Source organism: Capsicum annuum, chromosome 3 (genome assembly GCF_002878395.1).
Source record: "Capsicum annuum cultivar UCD-10X-F1 chromosome 3, UCD10Xv1.1, whole genome shotgun sequence".
Classification (NCBI taxonomy): Eukaryota; Viridiplantae; Streptophyta; class Magnoliopsida; order Solanales; family Solanaceae; genus Capsicum; species Capsicum annuum.
In genome coordinates this window covers 166320977-166332652 of record NC_061113.1, presented here as the reverse complement: position 1 = coordinate 166332652, position 11676 = coordinate 166320977, and the positions used below count along the sequence as shown (strand labels likewise).

The following is an 11676-nucleotide window of genomic DNA, read 5'->3' as shown; positions in this document are numbered from 1 at the left end:
GAGTTCAAACTCAAAGTCTATTTGGACCGTCACAGATATTTAAATATTAATTATGTTTATAAAATCTATAAATAATTAAAATAAAAAATACAAAAAATTTTAAGAAATCAAATATGTTTGATGAAGAAGACGTGGCAATGTTGAACACGCCATAAGTGCCGTGAGGGTTTTATAAAAATATTATAATTTAAAAAGTTGACTGACTCGTGGAAGCCTGCAATCCACGGAATGATGGGTTAGGCTTGCTATTTTCTAGCCTATCATGTTGATGGGTCAGCCCGGCCTAACCCATCAAACTCCAAAATCTGTCTGAACTAGCTCGGATGGGTTGGGCCAGCCCGTATTGACCGCTCTAGCCAAGATAACAAGCATTTAACCATACCAAAAGATGCAAAATATCTACAAACACAAACTTATAATAGGACAAAACGGAATGGCTAGAACCGAGCCAAAACAGAAGGAAAAATTTAACTAATGATCAATGGTCCAAACATAAACAGCATTCAGCAAATTATTGCCTTGTATTGGTGTCTGTTATTTTTCTGGTGTAACAGTACTAGGCTGAGCTCTGATGTCTGTTTGTTATTTTTCTGGTGTAACAGTACTAGGCTGAACTCTGCTATCATCATTTAGTATGCAGTCGGGACACAGGATCCATCCAAAGCTTAAACTTGTCGCATAGAAATTTGAACCAGGATACAATTTCAAACACTATAAAGATAAATGCCAGGCAGCCACCTATTCCATAATAAGCTGGTAGCCAGTATGTCTCGTCCAGATGCATTATCTTTATCCCTTTTAATATGTTGATACAACTCACGACGAGTAATGAATACCCAACAACATGATGGAACATCCTCCTATACATGCGAATTTCTTCATGATTCCCAGGTTTAAAGTTGAAAAATACCATCTGCACCTGTTAAATTAAACCAAACCAGATCAGAAGATAATTTGTATTCAAGAAATAAACCAAAAATTTATTTCTACAAGTAATGTTTAAGAATGAAGATAGAAAGAGAGTGTCTTACAATTTGTATAGTTGCAAATGCAAAGATGCAGGTGCCAAAAGTTGCATGTTTGGGAAAGGAGTAATATTTGGATGCTTTGCCAAGCCAAATTCCAACAGCCCAGCCTGTTGCTCCCACAATGTATCCAACTGTCTGGCATGAAATATGGTATTTTTCCCAATTAGGCAACCAAGGTAATGGAAACCCTCTGAAATTCCTTGCTATGATCACACCAATAGGAAGCAACGTACCCCACCCAATAATATTTAATATCCCATGAACCTGCACATATATTCTCAATTGATCATTATGCAACAAAAATATCACCAATTTTCGCGGACGCTGGATAAAACAACGTACCACTTCTCTTTATACTCCATACATTCCAAAATAATTAAATTATTGGGGTATGACACAACCCTTAAAAAAAATCTTTTGGGACATAAATTGTAGGTTATTTCTACTATTACTCTTTTAATTACTCTCCTAAAAAATGTGAAGTATTTAACAACCTCATTAAATGAAAGGATAAAATAGAAAAAAAAAAAAATTCAACATATCTCTTGAAGAATGAACAATTCATTTATTTTGAACATTGGAAAATAGTTCAATAATTCATTTATTTTGAAATGGAGTAAGTACTAGACTAGATGATACAAGAATAATGGTCGCTTTAGCTTTCGACGACATCATTCAAAGTCACTATGTGAAGAATCAAGATTTGGTTGCATGGAGGGCACGGGATCATACTTGGAGGGGACGTTTTGAGCCTACCATTGATCAAACCCGAGTGTGAAAGATTGCTTGGAGCCTTGAAGACTTAAGGACTCTCAGGTTTGGACCACCTTTGTTGGTTCACGGTTTTGGTGCCCTTTATTAAGGGCATTTTGGACAATTCATATTGTTTTCCCACACACCAAGGCCACCCTTGGTCATTAAGGGTATTGTAGTCTTTTTTGCCATTTTTTGTAATATACTATAAGTAGGATTTTTTTAGGTTTTCTCTATTAGTTTTATGAAAGATGAAAGATTGAAACATTAAAAATCCTCTCTCTTGAGAGTAGAACACTTAGTCTTAGTTAGGGTTTGGAAAAGCTAGTATTGATCTTTGCTTGAAAATGGTGGATCTTGAGGTGAGTTGATTCCCTTGGCGGTCACCGTAAGAGTGTGGTTTTGATTATTACATTCATTAGGGGTTTTTGAGTTTAATACACTCTTTAATTCTTAATCTTGTAATAATCTTGGTCGCACTATCTATCCTTTACTTTTGTTGTTGCCATCTTGTGTAGTGGACTGTTTTGGGTCCTTTATTGAATCCGAAACTTTTATTATTGTTATTCATCTTGTTCCTCACATTTTGTAGCTGTTTTTGGTGTTATATACACCATTGTATCTTGTGTTCTTCTTGTTTATAGCGAATCCGAGAGTGATCTCCATCTTGGTCCTCGGATCCTTAAGATTGGGGACTGATTTGGAGTGTGTTTTGTGTCTTCCGTTGTCTTTCTCGTATCACTAGATGTCGTTGGCCCGTGCTGGCACGGACTCAATATATGTCATTTTTTTGTCTCAAGTTATGTGAAATAAATAAAATTTAGATAACCAATCATATTTTCAATAGTTTTTTGGATATTTTAAGTTGTTAAATATCGTAATTTATAATACTTTTTATGTAATTTTTAAATAGCACATGTTACTCTCTTTGTTCAAACTTTTGTGGCATTGATAGTCAATTATATTTTTTAAATAATTTAAGTTTTTAATTATTGAGATTTATATTACTTTTTTTATTTTAATTTAAGTGGCAGTCCGATAGTTTAATCAAATATTTTATATCTTTAAAAAAATTTAAGTTGTTAATTATTGTGATTTATAGTATTTTTTTACGTACTTTTTTGAAATATATAACAGATTAATTTTTTTTATTTTAAGTTGTTAAATATTGTAATTTATAATACTTTTTGTGCAATTTTTAAATAATACATGTCACTCTCCTTGTGCAAACTTTTGTGGCATTGATAGTCAATTATATTTTTTACTATTCCAATTTAAGTGGCACTGATATGATTTTGAGAGTTAGCCAAATGTTTTATATCTTTTAAAGTTTTAAGTTATTAATTATTGTAATTTACAGGAATTTTTTTCATATATTTAAAAATATATACAACAACAACAAACCCAGTGTATTCCCACTTAGTGGGGTCTGGGAGGGGTAAGATGTACGCAGTCCATACCTCTACCTCTGATGAAGTAGAAAGGCTGTTTCCGAAAGACCCCCGGCTCAAGTCACGAGATATCACACAAACACATAGTACAGCACAGAAGCAGATGACATAACATAGATACGGCACCCATAAGGAATATAAAACAGAGTAAAGCAGGAATGCAGGAATATACAGCGGAGGAAAGCACACATATTCGTAATAAACATGGAACACGGAACACGGAACATTGAATACGGAATCATAACAGGAATACACCCCCACCAATTTATTCCCTACACTAGCGACCCGAACTGGCCCTAATCCTCTGCCGTAATTCGCATCTTCCATACCTTCCTATCTAGGGTCATGTCCTCGGTGAGCTGTAACTGTTCCATGTCCCGCCTAATCACCTCACCCCAGTACTTCTTCGGTCTACCCCTACCCCGTCTAAAACCATCCAACGCTAGCCTCTCACACCTACGGACCGGGGCATCCGTGCCCCTCCTCTTCACGTGTCCGAACCATCTCAATCGTGCTTCCCGCATCTTACACTCCACTGAAGTCACACCAACCTTCTCCCGGATAGTCTCATTCCGAACTCTATCCCCTCGGGTCAGTCCACACATCCAGCGCAACATCCGCATTTCTGCCACCTACATTCTTTGGATGTGGGAGTTCTTAACTGGCCAACACTCCGCTCCATACAGCAAGGCCGGACGGACTACCACCCTATAGAATTTGCCTTTAAGCTTGGGCGGCACCTTCTTATCACACAGCACCCCCGATGCGAGTTTCCACTTCATCCATCCCGCCCCAATACGGTGCGAGACATCCTCGTCAATCTCACCGTTACTCTGGATCACGGACCCGAGATACTTGAACTTATCCCTCTTCCCTACCTCCTGTGCTTCTAGCCTCACTACTACCTCATTCTCCCGCCTCACGTCATTAAACTTACATTCCACATACTCTGTCTTGGTTCTGCTCACCCTGAACCCTTTAGATAAAGACAAGGAAATTGTGATAAAATAGGATGATTGACATTTACATTTTTAAGTTGTTAATTACTGTGATTTGTAATATTTTTACGTAGTTTTTTAAGTTGTTAACTATTGTAATTTATAATAATTTTTATGTAATTTTCAAATAATATATGTTACTCTCCTTGTCCAAAATTTTGTGGCATTGATAGTCAATTATGCCTTTTAAATAATTTAATTTTTTAATTATTATGATTTATAATACTTTTGCTTCTATTCCAATTTAAGCGGCTCAATGCTTAGATGACAATAATAATTAATTTGGAGTGATATAGTAGAATCGCGATTGAATTAGCGAAGCAGACATGTCTTAAATGACTTATAATGACTAATTAAAAATGATATAATAAAATTACTATTAAAAATACATATGAAAAAAATTAAGTGAGTCTCATATAAGACTATAAGTTAATTTAGCATTAAATATTATTAATTTTTTAATACTTAAATGACTTACTAATAATTTTTTAATATTAATCTTTTAATACATAGATGACTTATAATAATTAATTAGGGGTGATATAGTAAAATTATGATTGAAGCAGCTGAAGCAGACATGTCATAAATGTTTATTTTACTTTTTTTAATTAAATATTATTATTTTAATACATAAATGACATGAATAATTAATTAGGGATAATATAGTAAAATCACGGAGCAAACAACTGAATGATCAGCAAAGATGACGATAGAAAGTTGCTCACTTTTTCTTAGATAAAAATTAAGTGGGTCTCATATATGACGTCAAGTTAATTTAGCATTAAATATTATTAATATTTTAATACTTAAATGACTTTATAATAATTTTTTAATATTAATTTTGTAATACTTAGGTGACTTATAATAATTAATTAGGATTGATATAGTAAAATTATGGTTGAAGCAGCTGAAGCAGACATGTCATAAATGTCTATTTTATTTTTTTATTAAATATTATTATTTTTTATATATAAATGACATATAATAATTCATTAAGGATGATATAATAAAATCACAATGCAAGTAGTCGAATGTTCGGCAAGGAGGACGACGGAATGTTGCTCACTTCCTCTTATTATACTAGATATCGACAAAACGTGCTAGCACGTGCCCAATTTATGTTTCTTTTTTGTATTAATTTATGTGACACAAATAGAATTTAGATAATCAATCGTTAAAATAATTTAAGTTTGTAATTATTGTGATTTATAGTAATTTTTCTTCTATTTCAATTTAAGTGACACTGATATAATTTTGACAGTCAGCCAAATATTTTATATTTTTTAATTTTTTGAAAAATAAATTTGTTTGACTATTGAAATTTTATCTGTGCACATTAGACAAATTATTAGATTTCTTTAATTAAAATTGTAAATTAGACAACATTTTAGTTTTATCAAAAAAAAAATGAAAAATTATCGAAGCGGCCTGAAAAATTTATATGAGTAAAATATGTTTTATATAACGTTAAAATTTTTGCTTTGATTTGGTGTAATGTAATGGATTACAAGCCGTCAAATAATTAACACCTAGAGTTTAAATTTCAAAATCGATTATGTTATTCCTATAAAAATTAACATACATGTATCATATCCAATACTAACATTGATAACTCACAAGAGTAGTATATTAATCAAATATGGGATGCCATGTTTAAAATACGACATTAATATATGTTATTGGATAGTGCATTATGTTTACCTCTTACAATAGAAAAATTTTATTATATGTTTTTATTTATTTCTTTTTTACTTGATAAATTTGACTCAACACAAATCTTAAGAAAATATTTATTGGAAATTTAAATTTGTTAATTTTATGCTTCAAAAATTTAAAGTTAATTATAAATATTTGTATTTCTATATAAAACAGAAATAATTTTAAAATTTAGAATTACTAAAATAAATAAGTAAAAAAATTAATTTTGAATGAAATTTAATTAAAATAATATTTACCTTAAATATTATGTTATAATTAATTAATATAAAATTGTCATCATAGTAAATTACCTAAATTTATTAAATTTGAACAATTTAAATTAAACTATGACAATTTGGAAAGTAATATGGGACGCACCCGCCATTATAATTTTAGGATATTTCAATGTAGCTTGTGGACAATTTTGTAATTAAATAGAAAAAAGATGAGTTTTTTGAAAGGACATAATCTGTAATTAAATGAAAGATAGTGAGCTTTTTCTAAGACTTTTAATAAAATACAAATAATGCAGCACAAAATATAAATTTTTTAAGCAAATAATCTTGAAAAATGACTAAAATATCCTCAATCTTTTACTCAATTCCTACAAGCTAACATGTTGAAAGTAGCTTTTCTAATATATATAATAAGAGAAAATATTGGAGCCCAATTTATGTTAGGAAAACTTTTTTATCCCAATTTACTATTTATGTGGAATCTCTTTTGTCCTAATATATGTGGCATTGATGTTTATTTCAGAAAATCAATCACATTTGTTAGTATATAGTTTTAGATATTTTAAGTTTTTAATTAGTATGATTTGTATGACTTTCTACTTAATTTTCAAGTAATATATGTTACTCCCTATATTTTGATTTATATGATATTGATAGAATTTGAAAAGTCAAATAAATTTTTTATTCATTTTTCAAATATTTTAATTTGATATTTACTGTGATTTATATTAATTTTATGAATATTTTAAATAATATATCTCAATTTATGTTGCATTGATAGAATTTTTAGTCAACCAAAATTTTTTATGTGTCTCTAAATAATTTAAATTATTAATTATTGTAATTTATAATACTTTCTACCCAATATTCAAATATATAATAGATTGGAAATAAAAATAAAATAATTAAATAAAAATAAAAATATGAAATTATGAAAATGTTCTCGATCAAAATCAAGCAGCTAGAAGGAGGCATGAAAACCGTCAGCTGTCTGATTCAGCTGCCTACTCATTAACGATTATTACAGTACCAGATAATGAAGCTAGTGCCAAGACAAGCCCAATGCATATTATTTTTTTTAATCCCAATCTATGTGGTACAGATTGAAATTTAAAAAGTACATCAATTTTTTTGTATGATTTTTAAATATTTAAAGTTATTAATTATTGATTTATAGTACTTTTTTTAATAATTGTCAGATACTATGTGTTACTCTTTTGTCCTAATATATGTGTCATTGATGAATTATTTGAGAAAGTTAATCAAATTTGTTAGCATATAATTTTAGATATTTTAAGTTGTTAATTAGTATAATTTGTGTGACTTTCTACTTAATTTTCAAGTAATATATGTTAGTCCCTCTATTCCAATTTATATGACATATAATTTGCAAAGTCAAACAAATATTCTATTCATTCTTCAAATATTTTAATTTGATAATTATTGTGATTTGTATTACTTTTCATGAAACTTTTAAATAATATATCTCAATTTATATTGCATTGATAGAATTTTTAGTCAACAAAAATTTCTTATGTGTCTCCAAACAATTTAAATTATTAATTATTACAATTTATATTTCTACGTAATTTTAAAATATATAACAAATTGAAAATAAAAATAAAATAATAAATTAAAAATATGTACAAAAAAATTTTCGATCAAAACCAGACAGCTGGAAGCACGCAAGCTCGTGTCAGCACAGACCCAATGTAGGTTATTTTTACTATCCCAATCTATGTGATACAAATGAAATTTAGAAAGTCCATCAAATTTTGTATGACTTTTAAGTTTTTGAAGTTATTAATTACTAATTTATAATACTTTTACATAGTTTTCAGATATTATATGTTACTCTTTTTATCCCAATTTATGTGGCATTGATGAAATATTTAAGAAAATCAATCAAATTTGTTATATAATTTTAGATATTTTAAATTGTTAATTTTAAGATTTCTATGTAATTTTCTAGTAATCTATGTTACTCTCTCTATTCCAACAATTTATATGACATTGTAGAATTTGAAAAGCCAAACAAATTTACTATACATCTTTCAAATATTTTAATTTATTAATTTTTGTAATTTATATTACTTTTCAAGAAATTTTTAAATAATATATCCTAATTTATGTTGCACTAATAGAATTTTGAGTCAACCAAATATTTTTATGTACCTTCAAATAATTTATATTTTTAATTATTATAATTTATAATATTTTTTATATAATTTTAAGTGTATAATAGATTAAAATAAAAATAAGATAATTATATTAGAACAAAAAATATGAAACTATAAAAATACCCTCGACTATAAATAGACAGTTGAAAACAGACATGATAAGTGTTATCTGCCTACTCACTCATGCTTATATATAGGTGTAAAGTAATAAGTAGGTAATATGTTGACGTCAAGTATATTTGTTTATACGTACAGTATGTGCAATTGTTTTCCTTTGGACGACAAATTTTACTGTCCCTCACAAGCCTCACAAAAAATGGAATAAAGTGAGTATCAATTGTACAAGAGCTATCCTTTTTATTTTTTAATTCTTTAATTGCCCAAATACTTAGTTGACCAATATAACAAAATTGTTTCCAAATCAGAATTGTTGAAAGAGAAAAGTTATCATTTCATTTCTAAACTTGTTTGCATGATGTTTTTTTTTTTAATTCTTAAATTTATGGATAATTATATATCTTTTAATAATTTTAAAGTGTATTAAATATCTTTCTAAGCAGAGATAATAAATTCATTTTTCAAAAAATGTCTGAGAAGAGAAAGAAAAATTTAAATTAACACAATCATACACATGACATTATTTTATTTAACATATAACTTATATGTTTAATCTTCTTTCATGATATATTAGTTTTTTTTGGACTTCATTGAATTTTTAATTAAGATAAATGAAATCTGTGATCCCACTTTTTTTTTTTAAATTGTTTTTTAATTTTCTTCTCCAACCTATTTTTTCTCCATTGCTGCTCATTCCAGACATACAATACCTTTCTTCTTTTGGGGATCTCTTTAATTTCATCCCTCTTCCTCCATCTTCATCTCCATCCTATTTCACCCCTTCACTAGCCCATAGGTAATCCCCTATCTTATTCCTCCTTTTGTTTTGCACCCCTAGCAACAATTATATATTATCTTCAATGCCGCAAAAGTACTCAACAAAAATTTATATAAGTAGCAATTTCTAAATTGAAAGCTTCCAAACATAAATGAATCAAACTCATTCCTCTAAGTTTCTCCTTCTTCATCTAGTCTTTTTCTTCTCCTCCGATGTAATTTTTCGGAATATAGATTTAGCGGCGGCGACGACGACAATGAAAAAGGAGAATTGTTGAGAATGTCCCTATTTCTCCTTCTCATCTTTGTTTATCGATTTTACAAGACCCAGCCACCAACATCACCACCGGAGCAATTAACTTCATAATATTCACCGGTGAAATTGAGTGATGTGATAGAACGGAATCGTGATTTTAGGTGAAGAAAGAAGAGAAATGGTGTTTAATGGGTATTTGTTAGTGTTGGACCGAGTTATAATTAGGAACGGATTGAACATTAATAATTTAATAAAAATATAATATATCAAATAACGTATATCATTAAATGATATGGACGAATGAAAACACGCATGGTCCAACAAATGGAAGCTTGACTTTAGTTAAGCTTCACAGGGTTTAATTTAATACACTTTAAAATTATTAAAGAGGGTATATTAATTATCCATAAAATTAACGATCTAAAGTAAATTGTGTTTAATACACTTTAAAGTTATTAAAGAGGGTATATTAATTATCCATAAAATTAAAGATTTAAAGTAAATTGTGCAGATAAATTTAAGGGTGAAATAATGTCGTTACTCTTACTTTTATATTATATTTATTTCTATCATAATTGATATTAGTTATGTGAAGCTTCTCTTTGTTTTACAAAAAAGTTGACTAAAATCTTACTCTTTTGGATCCATTTATGTGAGACAAAAAGATAGCTATCCTACCTTCTATATATAGACAACAAAATCAACTATTTTAATACATTCTATGAAATTATTATACTTTATTCCACTAATTATATACGAGATAAAATCATCCCACATTTTATCTTATGAGATTGGTGTGCAATAGCGCATACCAAAAATAGTTAGTACACGTAGAAGAATTTCAAGAAAAGGATAGCATAAAATGATAGATGCGCATTCTTATATATATCAGCTATATGCATACGGAGTTGGCAAAAAGTTACTACTTTCTCCATTTCAATTTATATTTTACCTTCTGGTTATCGAGAATTAAATAAGTATTTTTTTACCATATTTTTTTTCATATAGCTTTCAAATATCTTGATATCACTTATTGTGACTTATAGTACTTTTTACATAGTTATCAAGTATGAAAATTTTACGTCAAAAAACTTGAAGATTTCATCCCCAAATTCACGATCTAATCTATATAGTTAGACTCTCGAAATTCAAATTTTGCCACATAAATTGGGACAAAAGGAATACAATTTATTGATACAAAAAATTAATAGAAGGCTGACTTACCTCTCGTATTCGGGAAGATGTATGAACTCTATTGCCTCGACCCTTGCCAGTTCTCAAGTTAATTGTCTCAGTGCTATCATAATTTCTGAGGCCTTTGGGATGCATCATTGGTTGTTCCTTCCCTACTGCCACATCAATTCCAAGTTGCCACACATGATTTAGTCTAGACACGTCATATTTCATGGGAAGAATAATAGTTGCTTGTATAACATGATACTGAAGGTAATTAATGTAACTGAAATTGAAGTTGCTTATGTTCAAGTCAATGGGAGAAGGCAATAGTTGACAACCTATCTTGGTATAGCTGGTGATATTGTATTTATCTTTAAGTAAGTCCCCGTTCCTGGTTTTGATACCTATGAGAGCTTGTGTCCCAACCATTCTAGCAACTGGACCAGGGTTCAAACCCCAAGCTAGCCACCCTGTTTGTTCTTCTAACATAGCTCCCACCATTATGTCAAGCCTTCGAGATTTTTCGCGTAGATACATGGCTATTTCGACACCGTTGCTTTCTACATATTTCTTGCAAAATGTTATATTAATTAGATTTCTCTGCTTTGCCTCTGACAAGAATTTTTCACTACAATGATGAGCATGAATATTTGTAAACGAAAATACTGATAGATAAAAGAAAACGACTACAAATATCACAGAGCAAGCTGATATTGACATTTCTATCATGTTGTTTATTTTGGGTGTATACCTACTTGTAAGTTTCTCTCTCTATATATAATTATCAAGGAAACAATTTTCCATCATGTGAGAATGTGGAGTTGGAAGGAAGTAATGGATATATTCTCTGTCATTTTTCACCTAAAGGAGGAAAGGTTATTTAACCATTAAAATTCCATTTCTCACACTTCTACTTTATTTTTGTAGCCTTTCTTGCTCACAACGCTATTAACAAAGTGAGATGCCTCACTTCTTGTTTTTGTATGTTAAATGATTCAGAGGGAAT

The 11676-nt window shown here is 29.5% G+C and overlaps 1 pseudogene; it reads right to left on the bottom strand.

The window, feature by feature from the left end:
- Window positions 1-398: 398 nt before the first annotated feature.
- On the bottom strand, window positions 399-11463 carry LOC107852283 (annotated as a pseudogene).
- Window positions 11464-11676: the final 213 nt, after the last annotated feature.